The following is a 17,054-nucleotide window of genomic DNA, read 5'->3' on the forward strand; positions in this document are numbered from 1 at the left end:
CATCACACCCAGTTTCTGCCATTTCTCAAAATCTGTGGTTCTACCAGACTTGGGGCAAGTTAGGTACAGGAAAACCTCAGTTTTTCCAGTTGCCATAAGCTCAATCTATCTGTCCAAATCAGCCACACTCTTGTTTTCTTCCCTGGTAATTTTGAGCTCAGTGTGCCCAGATGTCTTGTCACATCCATTATGAAACACAAACCCATGAGTCATGGAGGGTCTGGCAGGATGAATTTTCAAATTCCTTGAACAGGTTTTTATGATCCGGCCATCTGATTGCCCTAAAATAAACCCAACTGCCATGCTCTGCTTCACCTCCTTCCAAATACCCCATGACCTGGAGATGACTCAGGGCCTGAGAATGAAGAAAATAGAATCCCAATCACTTCCTCTATCACATCTTCAGGGAGCCTGATTACAAAGCAGAAATTCTCCAGATGAGTGAAGAAAGTGGAAGCTGAACCCAGCAACCTTCTTTTGGACGTGAGTGAACGGTTGTAACATTCTTTCCCATCTGGGTCAAGGGAATTCAGTGTTTTTTGCTTTCAGCCTGCATTTCTCAGATGCCACATTGGCAGGTGGATAGCCCTGCTGTTTCTCGTGTGCTAGAAAATTGTATACCATTCTCAGACACAGAATGAAAAGGACAGTAAATAACAAGTTCTAAGGAGAATGTGGAGGGAGCAGCCATGAGACACTGCTGATAAGAGTAGAAACTGGTACAACCACTTTGAAAACCTGTGTGGCGACAGCTGCAAAAACTGAAAACACCTCATTCCCCCGCAGGTCCTCTCCTGAGTATACATCCAACAGAAATACACGCACTGGAATATTCACAGCAACGCTATTCAAAATGCCCCAAAGTTGGAAACAACTCAAATGTCTAGCAATGGTAGAATGAGTAAATAAACATATTCACACAATGGAACACAGCAATGAGAGTGATGATCTGTAGCTACAAGCAACCTCGGGGAAGAATGCCATAAACTTAATATGGAGCCAAAGAGACCAGACCCCAAAAAAGGGCATAGTGTGTGATTGACAGAAAGTATAAAACCAGACAGAACTAATCTATAGCATAGGAAGTCCGGAGAAAGGTTGCCACTGGAAGGAACACTGTGACTAGTAAGGGTCACCAGGAGGCTTCTGCAGTGATTGATAATGTTTGATGATCTACTGACGCCTAGTAAACTACCCCAAAAGCTTGAAACAATAACCAGTTCTTTATATCTCATGACTTTCTGGGTCAGGAATTCAAGCGCGGCTCAGCTGGGTAATTCTTTGCACCATGGGCTTTTTCCTTTTTTTTTGCCTTAGAAATGACTGCATTTTTTAAATTGAAATATAGCTGATTTACAGTGTTTCAGGTGTACAGCAAAGTGATTCAGTTATACATACTTTTTCAGGTTATTTTCCATTATAGGTTATTACAAGATATTGAATAGAGTTCCCTGTGCTATACAGTAGGTCCTTGTTGGTTATCTATTTTATATATAGTCGTGCGTATATGTTAATCCCAAACTCCTAATTTATCCCCCCTCCTCACCTTTCCCCTTTGGTTTGTTTTCTATGTCTGTGAGTCTATTTCTGTTTTGTAAATAAGTTCGTTTGTATCATTTTTTCAGATTCCACATATAGGTGATATCACATAATATTTGTCTTTCTCTATCTGACTTACTTCACTTAGTATGATAATCTCTAGATCCATCCATGTTGCTGCAAATGGCATTATTTCATTCTTTTTTCATGGCTGATTAATATTCCATTGTGTGTATATGTGTGTGTGTGTATGAGTGTGTGTGTATACACACCACATCTTCTTTATCCATTTATCTGTCAACGGACATCTAAATTGCTTTCTGGTCCATGTGCTTTTGATGGAGGTCACTCAGTGGTCTCAGGGGGCAGATGGACTAGTGTGAGGTCCAAGAAAGCTGTCCTAACAAGTTTCGTGCTTTGGCAAGGAGCACAGGAAGTCTGGGCTCCACTGGAGCTATAGACAGGAGGGTCTATCTGTGGCCTCTCCAACATGGCAATCTCAAGGTACTTGGAGTTCTTACGTGGTGGTTCAGAGCACCCAGAAAGAGATTCCAAGAGCCGCAGGTGAAAGCCCCAAGGTTTCTTATAACCTAGCCTTAGAGTCATTTTCATTTTATTCTAGTGGTCAAAGAAGTCACTAAAGCCGGTCTAGACTCAAGGGAGAAGAAGAAGAGATTCCTCTTCTCTAGGAGAACAGCACACAAGTACACGGAGGGAAAGGATTGATGGTCACCATCTCGGAAACAAGCTATCACAGGTAATGTTCTATTTCTCGATGGTGGAAAATTTACCAAGCTGTATACTTATTTTAACTAATTAATTTATTTATTTTTTGGCTGTGTTGGGTCTTCATTTCTGCGCGAGGGCTTTCTCTAGTTGCGGCAAGCGGGGGCCACTCTTCATCGCAGTGCGCGGGCCTCTCACTATCGCGGCCTCCCTTGTTGTGGAGCACAGGCTCCAGACGCGCAGGCTCAGTAGTTGTGGCTCAAGGGTCCAGCTGCTCTGTGGCATGTGGGATCTTCCCAGACCAGGGCTCGAACCCGTGTCCCCTGCATTGGCAGGCAGATTCTCAACCACTGCGCCACCAGGGAAGCCCCCAAGCTGTATACTTATGATATGTGCCTTTTCTATATGTATATGTGCTATAGACTGAATAAGCATTCAGTTTGTGTCCCCCTCAAAATTCACATGTTGAAACCTAATCCCCAATGTGATGCCATTTGCAGGTGGGGCCTTTGAGAGGTGATTGGGATTCGTGCCCTTATGAAAGATACCCCCAAGAGCTCCCTCACCCCTTCCCCCATGTGAGGCCATCCACGAACCAGGATGGTTCAACCAGACACCGAATCTGCCGGCACCTTGATCTTGGGCTTCCCAACCTCCAGAACCCTGAGAAATAAAATTCTGTTGTGTAAGCCACCCAGTCTATGGTATTCTGTTATAGCAGCGGCAAAGGCTATGACAACATGATCTTAATAAAAAGTCACATTTAAAAAGAATTATCGAGTAGAATCAATGGCCTTGGGAACAGGCTAGTCCTATGTGAGCCCTTCTGCGCCACGATGGACACCCTTGTTTCATGGCGTCATGTGACCTTTTACCAGCCCCGTGTTCTTGGGCTTTTTCCTGCAAGGTCCTCAGTTTCAATGAGGAAGAAAAGCAACAGGTACCTTCCTGGATGCCTAAGACAACCTAAGAGAAACTCCCAGCATGTCCTGATTCTTAGTTAACTTCATTTCACTGCAAACACTGCCTTGAACCCCTGACTCCTCAGCTGCAGAGGGAGTTAAGCATCTAAGACTTCCTAGAAGACTGGTTACAGGTCCAGAGAGAACTTCCCCTCCCTCCCCACGGTCCTTGCCTTGTGAGCAGAAGAAGGGGCACATCTCAGGCACCTGCGCCCCATGGGGGCTGTGAGGGGAGCCCAGGTCTGAAGCCGATGGAAACACAGCAGGGCTGCTAAGCAGGCCCAGAGTCCCCAAGCAGAGTGACAAGTGAATCACCTCGACTCATGCTTAGTCACTGCAAGGTACTTTCCACATGGACACATGGAGATGGTTACCAAAGAAATGTCTGCTGGCTGCTCACACATCAGCTCAAAGAAAATGTTGTTGTAACCTTTACTTTGGAGGGGAAAATAAATAGCATCACTTTCCCTTTTCCTTTCCTTTCCTTTTTGGAGAGAGATTTGTTGGCAAAATAGTTGAAGTGGTTGTTTTTATTTATCCTGGAGAAAGTTTTTCCAGAAAGCTCTGAATCCCGAGCTCTGTGTATGTGGCAGGCCCTTCGAGTCCACAGCACTTAGTGTCTAAGTGTGTAAACAGCTCCCTCAGAGGGAACTGTCCCATCACACGCTCTGATCACCGGCGGAGTCCTCCGGGCTTCACGGAATTAGAGAGCCGGGGTTCAAATCCTCACTCTGCCCTGTACTATCAGTATAAACGGGGGCGGGGCATTCCAACTTCCTGAGCCCCTATTTCCTCATGAATAATAATGAGGATTAGTCATGCTTACCCACACAGTGGTTATAAGTAAATGAGGTGACATGTAGCAGCACCACAAAAACTGCTTAGCACCCACAAAGTAGTTGATGAGTTAAAATGAGTTCCCCCCTCCCTCCCTCTCTCCTGACCCTCCTCCCTTCTTTATTTCCCTTTCCACCTTTCTCTTTTTAAATTCCCTCCCTTCCTCTCCCTTCCCTTCACTCCAAACTTAATCATCCCTCAAGTCTCTCCTCCCCTCTCCGCTGTCTGCTCTTTTTTTCCTGCCTTTTTTTTTTTTTTTTTGCCTTGTTTTCAAGTCTCAAACGCCCTCTGCGCTCACAGCCATCCCTCTGGCTGGTACAGCCTCGGCATGGTAGCTGCTGAACGCCAGCCAAATTCTAGTTGAAAAACACTGCGATTTTTGGCCAGACTTTCTCTCCTTACAAATGAGGGTGATGTTTCAGGCACGGGAAGTCTTCCCATCCATTGAGGCCCCAGGCAAAAAAAAAAAAATAGCAACGCCTCAGTGTGTGGCCTTAGGTGGCCAGTGATGTGAGGCTCCGGGTACTGACAGAAATAAATCTGGTGTTTCTGAAAACTGTGAAACACGCGCAGTGGATGTGTCATCCTAGCAAAAGTGAGTCAGTCCCCAGGCCTGAGCCCAAATCTGGCTGCACTGGCTTTCTAAATAGAAAGTATATTCCTGGCCAGCCTAAGATTAGCAAATTGGCGGTCAATGCGAGTGGAAAGAGGGGCAGAAGAGGAGACGTGCAAATCTATACTTCGCAAGAAATTTTACTGGAAAAATGAAGTTCTCTCTGTGATTTTTTTTTTAATTACTCCTTTTCTCTCCATCCTGCTGTCTGAGCCAAGCTTTTCCTCCCATCACTATCTTAGCACAAAGTTCTAAAGACGTCTTTGAAAATAGGACCACAACATCCATGGATGAATGGATAAAGGAAATGTGACATATACGTATATGTATACAATGGACTATTATTCAACCATAAAAAAGGACATCTTGTCATTTGCGACAGCATAGGTGAAACTTGAAAGCAGTCTGCTAAGTGAAATAAGTCAGACAGAGAAAGACAAATGATGTATGATCTCCCTTATATGTGAATCTAAAAAAGAAAAAAAAAACAGCTCATCGATACAGAGTACAGATTGGGGGTTGCCAGAGGTAGGGGTTAGGAGTGGGCAAAATGGGTGAAGGGGGTCAAAAGGCACAAACAGGGCTTCCCTGGTGGCGCAGTGGTTGGGAGTCCGCCTGCCGATGCAGGGGACACGGGTTCGTGCCCCGGTCTGGGAGGATCCCACATGCCGCGGAGCGGCTGGGCCCGTGAGCCATGGCCGCTGAGCCTGCGCGTCTGGAGCCTGTGCTCCTCAACGGGAGAGGCCACAACAGTGAGAGGCCCGCGTACCGCAAAATAAAAAAAGGCACAAACAATTAAGTCCTGGGGCTGTAATGTACAACATGGTGACTACAGTTAATAAAACTGTGTTGCATGTTTGAAAGTTGCTAAGAAGTAAATCTTAGAAGTTCTCACCACTAGAAAAACAATTTATTGCTATTTATAATGACAGATGTTAACTAGACTGTGATGATCATGTCATAATATATACAAATGTCACATTGTTATGTTGTACATCTGAAACTAGTATAATGTTATATGTCAACTATACCTCGCTTAAATTTTTTTTTAATTATTGGATATTAAAGATTGTCAAAAGTTAAAAAAAAGGGAGAAGAAAAAAATAGGACCACAAAGTGGCACTGAGACAGCCTGGGATAACTGGATGCTGTAACCTTTAGAGTAAAACAGGCCTGGGTTCAAATTCTGGTCCCACCTCCAACCAGCTGTGCGGGTGGGTGTGTGAGCCAGAGAGAGACCTCGGTCAAATTTCTAACCTCTCTTGAGGCTTAGTATCACTTCACCCATGTGGGAGGACCCTGCCTCTTTCCTTGTGAAGATGTCAGCAGAGCCTGGCCCATGGTAGGAGCCCTTCATATCTGGGCACCTTTCTCTTCCCCTTCTTGGGAGGGGAAGTACCCCGATGCCAATGCCTCTTCATTCCCTGGTTCTCTGCGCACACGGGCTGCCTCTTCTGGAGGCTGTGAGCGCTGAGCCTGCATGAGCGGCGGTAACAGCAGCTGCTCCATCCGCTTTGCCTCTCTGCTCCAGACAGATTCTGAAGAAAAGAAGCCACGCCGGGCCGGGGGCCTCCCGTGCCAGCATCCCTGGCAAACACAGATGCCTGAGTCACGTGGGCTCGGTGGTGCCAGAGGAAGTGATGCAACCACCCTCTGGCTTTGGGTCAGCCAGAAGGAAAGTGTCCTGTTACAGCCTGGGCACGGCTGGCTTCAGGGCTCCAGGCCTGCACCCTGTCCCAAAGCCGCAGCAGAAGGGGCAGCAGGAGATCCTGTCTTGTGCATACACTGCCTGCTGTTCACCCTGCTTGGTGCACAACCATCCGGGACCCTCAAAGGACCCAGGCAAGCCAAGTCAGCTCTGGCCCTTGGCTTCTCCCCTCCCCTGACTCCAGCTTACAAGTCGCCCGGACTACAAACACCTGTTTCCTTTTGCCTGGACCCTGTGGGGTCCAGCTATTCTATTGACTTCATCTGCATAGCAGGAATATAATTGAATTCAATCATAATAACTACATTCATTAAAAACCTATGTAACGTTCATTAAGCAGCCTAGGTAATATGCCGTTAATAGCATTAACATACGAACTGTGCATTGGGTCACTAATATGCACATTATGTGTGATGTTCCATGTACGTATTAATTATAGTACATGCCAAAAACACACAGCATTCAAAGCTTGCAGGCCTGTCCCAGTTACGAGCCCTTTTGATCTCATCCAAATCCCTTTTATGGTACAGCTGTTTCATCAATTGGAATATTTGCTTTTCAGCTCTTTACACCAAGACGGGTGTTGGAGAGAAAGGCCTCCGAGAAGCTGGTTAGCGCCGGAGTTGAGGAAACCTGAGGAGTCTGTATTGGAGTTTATCCTGGAGAAGGGCCATGACCTTGAGGGCAGAGTCCAGACTTCTGGGTTCCATCCTGGCCTCTGCAGAGACTTCCCCTGCCAATCACTGGACATCCATTATCTGGGAAAGGTGCATAATAGCACAAGACATTAAGGGGATTATCTCATTAGGGGGCTAACGTGCAGTGGAAATGCAGAATGGCAATAGCATTGAGCATCACTGCCAGGAAGCTCCCAATGGAAAACTTCTCCACTAAGGAAAAGTATCTGCTCCAACACACCCAGCCTGCCCTTGACACGAGTCCTCAGCTACAGCAAGCCGGCATCAGTAATGGCTGCCCTCTAAGTGGGGCTCTCTCCTCGTGTCTCCTCAAAGCACATTCTTGGCGTTGCTTAGCGCCTGGCGTTACCATCTCCATTTTACAGAATTTGGAAAGTGAGGCCCTGGTAAATGAAGTGAGCTACCCAAAGTCAACTCAGAAGGCCTCCCTGGCATGAAGGAGGGGATAGAAGATGGACAGGGAGGTGTGCATCCTAATTCCTTGTGATGGTTTCTGACTCTGCACCTAGACCCATCTCCTTAGCTGAAATGAGCCAGTCCCTGAATGCTCATACCACTTCGTTCTGCTCCCTATATGTTGCTGCCTATCAGGAATGCCCTGGGAATCCCACCTGTAAAGGATCTGCCAGCCCATATTTTGTTCCCCTCCAACACTCATCTGAGTAGTTTCGTTTAATATTTATTTATTTACTTACCTACGTATTTTGGCTGCGCCAGGTCTCAGCTGCGGCCTGCGGGATCTTAGGTGCAGCGTGCATGTGGGATCTAGTTCCTCAACCAGGGATCGAACCCGGGCCCCCTGCATTGAAAACGTGGAGTCTTACCCACTGGATACCACCAGGGAAGTCCCTCATTTGAGTATTCATTGATCACCTACTCTAAACCAGACTCTGAGCTGAGTACAAGTCATGGCCCTGCCTTCCAGGAGCTCAGTGACATGATCTTAGTTTGGGCAGTGGGTCCCTGTTCCCGGTCCACGGACCACCTACTGGATTCTTTGCTTTGAATCTCACCTCCTTCCAATCCAGCTTTCCCACAGGCATCAGCATGTGCTTTCTAAAATGCGAAGCTGGCCCTGTACTCACTCCCCTGCTTGAATCTCCCTATGGGCTACTGTCACTCACAGAAAAAAGCTGAAACCTGTGGACTTGGCACTCAAGGCTCATCAGAATGCACCTCCGCCTCTTCAGTCTCCTCTTCTCCGTCACCTGATCTATGCACCAAGATCGCTGGTTTTCCCACCTAAAAAATTCTTCCCATTCCTAAAGTAGGGCTGATTTCTCTACCCCTTGAATCTCAGCTGTCCGCGTGATTGCCATCAGCTAACAGGACATTAGCAAACGTGAAGCAAATAAAGGCTTGAAAAGCGCTGTACTTTGGGTTTGCCCTTTCTTGCTGCTGGCCCTGTCGACTCTCCTGTTTACAAGCCCCATCTAGACTCCTTGAGGATAAGGCCCACATGGAAAGACATCCCAGCTGAAGACCCAGATACATGGGTAACACCATCCTAAATCATCCAGCTACAGTTAGGCTGGCTCAAACCAGAAGAATAACTCAATCAACCCACAAATCGTCTTTTAAAGATGATAAATGTTGGTTGTTTGAAGTCACGTTTTGGGCTGGTTTGTTATACACGTTTTGGGCTGGTTTGTTATACTGATACAAATTCACAAATGCACAGGCTCTTTGTGCTCCTATGCTCTACCACATGCTGTTGCCTTTGACTGGAGTGCAGCTCGTCTTCCTGTGCCTGAACATACGTCTACTCTGCTCACAGGTTGATGGGATTTTACCAGGCAGAGAAAAGGAGAGATAGCCCCATAGAAAGAAGAGGATAAATTGAAGTTTACATAGGATGCACGTGTTGCTCTCAATATTCTTAGCCTCTCTTGTACTCATTCTCCAGGGCAGCAAAGAGCTCTCAATGGCACATGTCCTTTTCTTTCTCTCAATACCTGTGAAACACTGGGTGTCTCTCAAAGCACAGACTAAAACCCACCTAACACCTGACTCATTATTCTCAGACATCATCCTCACCCCTCACCCACTTTGTCTCATTCACCTTTGTTTTTCTCACTGGCCTAAAAGAGCACTTTACCCAGTGTAGGTACTTGGCTCACCACCAAGTTTCTTGAAAAGATCCAAATGAAGGTCACCTCCTCCATGAAGCCCTCCCCAACACCCCAAGCAAAGTTGCTTCCTCTCCCCACCCAGTGTCCCCACATCCATTTGTGCTGAGGGCACTTCATAGGGGTAATTTATTTACCCATCTATCCTCCAGTGCTTTCTCTCTGAGCACGCAGTGTGACCCACCAGTGTGTCTTCTTTATTTCTGTGTCCCCAAGCAGGAGAATCATGAAGAATTGGTCAAACTCATTAACTAATTCATCACAAAGGGAGCTCAAGGGAGTCTTGCAGAAATTTGGAGTCAGACAGATCTGAACTCAATCCCTGCATTTACATTTTCAAAGTAGAGTGACCTTGGGCAAGTCACTTAGCCCTCTGAATCTTCAGTCGTGGATGAGTAGGGGAGGAAGGGAGGGAGAGAGGGCCATCTAAAGTGAAGACCATAATCTTTTCTTCACAGGATGCTTTGAGGATTCATGAGATATTGTACCTAAAACCCCTGGCCCAGAGGCTGACACCTGGTAGACCCTCAAGCCAAGTTCTGGTCATCTTCTCCCTTCTCTCCAGTGACCCAATGAGTTCTCCTGGTCGCTCTGGGAAGGTGAGGTAGGGCAGGACTCCCAAGAACCAAATGGGGTCCAGATCCCGGCCACCTCTTGGATCATAGGACCGTCTCTCCCACACCATGTGGGTGTCCTGAGCTGGAAGGAAAAGCACCTCCTGTTTGCCCAGTGCCCACTTTGTCCCCGGTGTCTACAGACCTTATGTCACCGCCTTTCCCCTTTATGAAGGGAGATGAGATGGCCCTGCTGTGGTTTGTGAACTGTCAATCAAGATGCAAATGGTCTTTGTTTCCCTTCTAAGAGGGAACAAAGGCCTCAGGTAAAGAACTCAGGGCTCACCCCTATTCCCCTCACCCACCCTCCCAGAGCCTGAACCTGCAGATGGCAAAAGGCCCTGGCCAGGTTTGGTTCACACCCAAACTCCCTTGAGCAAATCAGTTTATTTCTTTGAACCTCCAAAAGGGAAAGAGCAGCATTCGTGGGTCTCCTCACCAAACAGTCGGGCCATATTTTAAGCAGTTATAGCTCAGGGGTTAAGCAGGCCGGCACAGGGGTCAGACTTAGTCGACATGCTACCTGTTATTTTGGGACCACTTAACCACTTAGATCCTCAGTTTCCCCATCTGTAAAATGGGTGTGATCATGTTTCCCTTGTGGTTGTGTGCATTAAAAAGGATTATGCATGTAGAAAGATGGCACAGTGCTGGCACACAGGAAGCACACCGTCCATGACATTATTATTATTATCACTGCCTCTTTATTAATACCAATAGGATCACTGCCTGACAGTTGGGACTCTACCCAAAATGCAAGCTCATTCCTTGTTTTTGCCTAACACACTCCTAAAGGTCTCAGGCCAAACTCCGAGTCCAGGCCCCCCCAGGGCCCCCTCCCAGGGTTCCAATGCACATTTTGAGCAGGAAGGAACTGCCAAAGAAAATCCAACTGCATGGTTTCTCTATCAAAGAGAAAAATAAGAAATGCAAAACACTTGCCGGAGCCCACTGGTTTTTGTCCAGGGACTTCCTAAACGTCTGCAGGCCTTTCCTCAGCACTCGGGGCTGTGCCTGCCACAAGGATGGTTCCCCCGCAGACACCACGGGTTCCCCCAACCAGGCTCCGGGGAGAGCGCAGGGGAAGGCCCTGCCAGGCACAGACACGCCCAAGGTCATGCCGTGCCCCTCTTCCTGGTCTCGCGGCCTGCAGAGACGGCAGAGCAGGCTCAGGGCTACCTCCAGGGTTCTGAGGAAGGAGCCCATCATCTCCAGACCAGTGAAGCGCTCTTGGCCCCCTTGGCCACCTGTTGCCACTCCTGGGTATCCAGAGCATCCAGTCCTTGCCATGGCTCCTGTCCCACTCTGCTCTCCCATTCGGGCAGAGCTGAGACTTCACCCAAAGTCCCTCCTGTGCCCTGGGGAAGGGCCCCGAATCCTCATGGTGCTGACAGGGGAGGAGGCTGGACCCAGCACTGGAAGTCCCTGAGGGCAGGAGTCACTCAGCTTCACCACTGCGTGCTGGGAGCTGGCACCTGAGCACACAGTAGGCGCTCCCCAAATGGTAGATAATTAAGCGACTTAGATTCCTGCGACATGATTTCATGTAATTCTCACGCTAACCCTACAAAGCAGGTCTTCTTAGCCCCACTGTGAATACTCTGTGTAGAACTGAGGCTCAAAGAGGTTAAATAAGTTGACTGCGGTTCCAGGGATAGAAAGTGACAGTGCTGGGACTGGTCTCAAGCCCGTCTGACTCCAAGGCACTTTCCCTCTGCAGGCCCTGCCTCTCCAAGTCGACCAGCCTTCAGCTTCCAGCCTTTGCTGCCAGACTCTGCCTGCACTGCTCCAGGCGCTGCGGGGGAGACCGAAACCCAACCACTGACATCCACAGCCCTGCATCTTGACCAGCAAGACAGCTCAGGGAGAAAATGCAGAACGGGGACGAAAGAAATGGCCTCAGTGGTGAGCTGGGGAGGGGCAGAGGCCCCACCATGAATGTGATCAGTGAGTCAGCACATAAGGGCTTTGAATGTCCAGGATCACACAAATACCAGGCACTAATTCCCTTCATCTCAGCCTTGATCAGGAAGACTCCACGTAGGAGGGGCTTGTGAAATTCAGATCCAGGGAGTAAAGCAATAACACTAAAAATGAGAGCTGCCATTTATAACTGCCTACACCTGTCCAGATACTCTGCGGCACGGTATAGACGTAACTGTGTGTAGTCCTCACAACAAATCCAAGAGGTGCGGGCTATGATCCCATTTTACAGATGAGAAAAACTGAGGCTCAGATTACACAGATGAGGGAAGGGTGGCGGGCCTCATAGGAAGTGGTGGAGTCTGGAGAGAGCCAGAGAGCTCATGCTCTATCATTTGAGAACGTGCCCCAACCGTGGTCAGATTTGAAGACAAGCGAGATGTAATTTCTACTCACGGGTGTAAATCCAATATTTAAATGTTGGGGATTAATTTTAGAAACATTTAAACACTTGGCAATCTAAACAAAGCCCGTCTGAAAGACAGATATGGCCCATGGGTCACCATTTTGCAATCTCTGTACCGCAGTGTGATTGGCAGAGTGGAAATGGGCAGGTCCCTGAGCAAGAAGAAAGTTCTAAGCAAAGGTACGGAGCCAGGAACTGTCCTCTCATCGTCACTCCCTCCAACTCCAAAACTTTCTGTGGCTCCCCATCGTCCCCTCTCCTTGGCTTTCAGGGATAGCTCTGCCCTCGAGGTTTTGGAGTTGGATTTGCACCCATTTGACATAGCGTTTTTAGTTTGTTTTAGTGTTTTATTTGGAGAAAGCGCTTCTTACAGAAGGGCAGCCGCAAAATACAGGGGCCTCTGCGACAACGTCTTGTTTTCTCTGAAAGGACGAGTGGGATCCAAGGAATCAAAGCAGTACATGGACGAATCAGGCGCCGCTCCAAGTCATCTTCAGGACGCGGAGCAACAAGAGGCAAAGCTAAAATTTCTGCTTAAGGAATCCTTTTTCTTTATAGGAATTGTTTACTATTTGATACAGTGTGATGCAGTCATCCAACTTCAGGAGTGTGCAATGGCACGAGGAAAGGCCACCCTCCATGCCTCCTGGATCTGCCTGCAGGACACCTACCTGCCCAAGCCTACCTCTCCTCCTCTCCAGGCCACTTCTCCAAACTCTCATCACACTCATAATGTAACTCCCAACCTAGGTGACCACAAAGGATGGTCACCTCTCATTTGCCTTTTCTCCCCAAATGGTCCATAAACCCCAGCTGTTCATTGCACCCCAGCTGCATGTGGAGCTCTCTGTTGGGCATTCAGGCCATCACCATGGACCAGATATGCATTCATAGTTCATAGTTCCGTTGTCTAGTCAGTCCTGGCTGTGGAGGAGATCCTCAGCAAAGACTTGCTAAATGCCAACAAATGTTGATGAAATGGCGATAGTTTGGACCACCCCATCTCTCTCTCTCCAAGCCCCTGTACCTCCTCTGCCCCTCAAACACCCAGCCCCAGTGATTCTTCCTGAATATCTCTTACAGGCAATAGAAGAGACACAGTTGTAAAAAAAAAAAAAAAAAAAAGAGCCTTGGGAACCTATAAAGAAAGTAGTCAAATGTGGCGTCTTTTTTTCCCCCTAATGTTCTCACTCCCCCATCCACCATGGCAAAGGCCCACTTCCAGATACACTCCTCCTGAAGCTGGAAGCTGGCCCTGCCTCTGCTGTGGCAGGCGGCCCTGCGTTGGCTGCCAGGGCCTGGGGGTGGAGTACAAATAGCCCCATCCCCCCTTCAAGGAGACCCAGTGCCAACAGCTCACCCCCTGGGAACCCAGCCAGGCTCCCTTCAAGCCAGGGCCTGAGCGCAGGGACCCTAATCAGCTAAAAACCCCACCCTTCCTTCTGCAAACACCCTGTCAGCCAGCCGCTGGGCGGGCCGACAGGCAGAGCTGATCTCCCGGACCTCCTCCCGTGCTTCCAACCTAAGGAGCCGGCGCAGGACCCTCACTCCAGCCAACATCTACTGGGTCATCCGGGAAGGGCTGTCAGCCGCCCCAGGGTGGAGGAGAGGTGCAGGATCAAAGGAGGATGCTCCCTCTCCTGGACGTCCACCCTCGCTCCCTCCAGTTCTCTGCTTAAAGCCACCTTATCAGGGAGGCCTGCCCTCACCTCCTACTATTACACACAGCTCCCCACCCGGGCTAGGCCCTTCACCAGGCTTTCTGCTTCTTTATAGGAATTATTTACCATTTGATATAGCTTTCGTTTGCCTGTTTGTTTTACTGTTTTATTTGGGGAAAGTGCTCCTTACAAAAGGGCAGCTACAAAGTACAGGGACCTCTGCAACCATGACTTGTTTACTCTGAAAGGACGAGTGGGATTCAGGGAATCCAAGCAGTAGAGGGACAAATCAGGAGGCGCTCCAAGTCATCCTCAGGACGCGGAGCAACAGAACGCAAAGCTAAACTTTCCAATCAAGGAATTCTTATTCTTTATAGGAACTGTTTACATTTGATACAGGGTGATGTCTTCACTTGCGGGAAATTCACTAGAATGAAAGCTCTGTGAGGACAGGGAACCTTTTGTTCTGTTTGCTACCATAGCCCACGTTCCTGGCTCCTTGTAGGTGCTCCACGAATGAAGAAAGAAGGGAGGAAAGAAGAAAGAAAGGGAGGGAGGGAGGGAGGGAGGAGTTTTGGAGCGGGAAGGCCCTGGTTGGCCTCCTTTTCTTCCCAGTTGGCGTCTCTCCTTCAGAACTACCCCAGGCTGCTGGCCCATGGCCTTCCTTCCAAGAGAAACGACTTGAGCTGCCACTCCTTAAACTGCCGTTTAACCCGGGCTCGCTTGGCACCAGGCAGCACGGACACGTGACCACATTCGTCTTCTCACCAGCTCTGAGGGCTGTGCCGTCGCTTTGACTTGGCTTTCTCAGCCGCGGCGCTCGTTTCGGGGCCACGTCATTCTCGGTTGTGGGCAGCTGTCCTGTGTCTCGAAGGCTGGTCAGCACCGTCCCTGGCCCCTCTCCACCAGATGCCAGGAGTGCCCCTCCGCCCTCCCTTGTGACAACCAGAAACTGTCTCCACACATTGTTAGGTGTCCCCAGCGGGTGAGAACCTCTGTGTTCATCCTGCAAACGAGGAAACCGAGGCCCAGAGAAACTGAGTTTGCTGCCGGGTGCTGTATCAGAGGTTGGAATTCACCCCAACTCTGTCCTGCTTGGGAGCCAGCGTTCCCTCCATCCCCTGGCAGGGCTGGCCACGCGGGGAGCTGTCACTGGGAAGACCCAGAGCCTCTGCCTAGGCCCTGCTGGTGTCCCAGCGACAGCGGAGAAGAGCCAGGCCTCTGACGTGTGGACAGAGCGTTCGCAAGCAGCCTGAAAAACACTTACTCGCTGGCCGTGCCTGGGAAGCATCATCAATGATAAATCATATCTCTTAATTATGTGTGATTTCTAGGGCCAGCCAAGATTTCCTTTTCGTGACAAATATTTTCTCTGCAATTCCTTCCCTCCTCACACTCCCCCGCTGCCCCAGAAAAGGAAGAGCAAAGCACAAGGGGAGCCTGGGGCTGCTCTCCTCTGCGGGAGCCCAGACAGCTCCGGTCAGCAGGCCAGTCCGGCCCAGCCCCTCTAGAGCTGGGTTCTTGCCTGGGCCTGCCTCTTCCCTCCATGCTTCAAGCAGTGAAATCCCCAGGTTTCTGTTTTGGTTTTTGGTTTTGGGGTTTTATTTTCTCAAAAAGGTTTCTGAATGTTCAGTTACTCAGCCGACTCCTGCTTGAAGTCACTGTCAGAGAGAGAGGAAGACAGAAAATGAAAGGAGACAGGGTCAGGGGTGAAAAGGGCAAGGTTCAAGTCACCTGAACCTGCTGCAGAAAAAGCTACTCCACCCCTCTCAGGCCCCTTTGCACTGTAAAGAGAGTCTCCAGGCTTCACAGCCTCTAAAACTTCCAGCTCTTCGCCCTCTGGGGCCTCATCTCCCCCTATTCCTCCCTATGCCCCAGTCAGGCTGAACATGATTTTGCATGTTATTGTCTTTACAGTGAATGCTTTTCTCTCTTCTCTTCTCAGAAAACTCCTATTTATGCTTTGAAACCCAATGTAAATATCCTTACCTTCTCCAACCTCCTGCCCCCAACCCAGACCAAATTCACCCCTCCCTCTCTGGGATCCCTCAGCAGCTTGTACAGACATCAGTTTAACTTGGTTTACACTCTTAGAGATATTTGTGTAACAGGATTCCAAAGGAAAAGCTGAGTCAGTAACCAGAGCAAGCAGAGATTGTCAACAGAGACATGAAAGACATTCAGATTATTTTCCTCCAGTGCCTTCCTTGCTAGCCAGCATGGTTTTCCTAACATGTATGACTCTCATGGGTGCATCTTCTGGACTAAAAGCTTCCAGAGACCCTTTCTAGTACTCAAAGACCCTCATCTATTCTGTTCTAGATTCTGAAGCAGATGACTCGGGCCACCACTTCCTAGGATGACAATCTGGGTTCTGGTTGCGGTGGGTACCACTGTCATGGAGCTACGTTCATTGAAGGCACCTGACCCCAGTCACTGCCTTTCCTCTTGTTGTAAAAACGTGGAGGGCAGGGGAGTGGGGTACTTGGTCCAGGGTGACATGGAGAGCAGAAAGCTACTGCCCGCCTCAGCCAGCCTCCAGCCATAAATCCTCGCCTCCCCCTCAGGCCACCCGCAACCCTGCTGTGACGCAGGGACACCCCTCTTCTGCTCGGGTCCTGGTGGGGAAGGGAAGAGCAGGTGACAAGGTCTGCCTCGGGTGCCCAGAGCTAGCTGCCCGTCCAACAGTGACGTCCTGAAATGTCACACCCCATCCTGAGAGAGCGTCCTCCACCTCCCTGAATTCGCGTGGCCAGTGATAACCACGTATGTGGTGCCCACAGAGGCTGGGTTTGCAGACCTGCAGTGTTCTGCTCAGCAGACATGTGGCTGGCATGCTGGGGAGAGCCCAGAGGGCACCCCCTACTCCTTTGTCTCCCCCAAAACCCTGAATTTACTAAACAGCAAATATATTTGGAATGTTACCCCAGCGTCATCATTCAGAAGGTGGCCCCGAGCCCCACTCAGGAGTTCCCAGGCTGTTTTGGAGTAGAAAACCCAGAAACCTGTATTCGATGGTAGAGGATGGGACTAAGGATGAGGGTGAGTGTATAACGTAGGGTCAGACGGCCTAGGTATTGAAGGACCAGTGCAGGAGTTTGGCTGTAATTCTTCAAAGAGTTTGCAGCCAGAGGAGTGGCATGAGTCTAATCTGGTCTTAGAAAACCCAAAGGGGCTC

At 49.1% G+C, this 17,054-nt stretch overlaps 1 long non-coding RNA gene across 2 annotated transcripts; it reads left to right on the forward strand.

The window, feature by feature from the left end:
• The first annotated feature begins 310 nt into the window (after nt 1–310).
• LOC137227000 (uncharacterized) lies at nt 311–11,665 on the forward strand. 2 transcript variants are annotated; one of them, XR_010944647.1, is made up of 3 exons: nt 311–483; nt 2,162–2,296; nt 11,547–11,665. It is a non-coding gene; the product is annotated as an uncharacterized lncRNA (long non-coding RNA). The 2 variants fall into 2 exon arrangements; XR_010944646.1 differs by lacking the exon at nt 11,547–11,665 and adding an exon at nt 2,766–2,951.
• The last annotated feature ends 5,389 nt before the right edge of the window (nt 11,666–17,054 follow it).

Source organism: Pseudorca crassidens, chromosome 7, assembly GCF_039906515.1.
Source record: "Pseudorca crassidens isolate mPseCra1 chromosome 7, mPseCra1.hap1, whole genome shotgun sequence".
Taxonomy (NCBI): Eukaryota; Metazoa; Chordata; class Mammalia; order Artiodactyla; family Delphinidae; genus Pseudorca; species Pseudorca crassidens.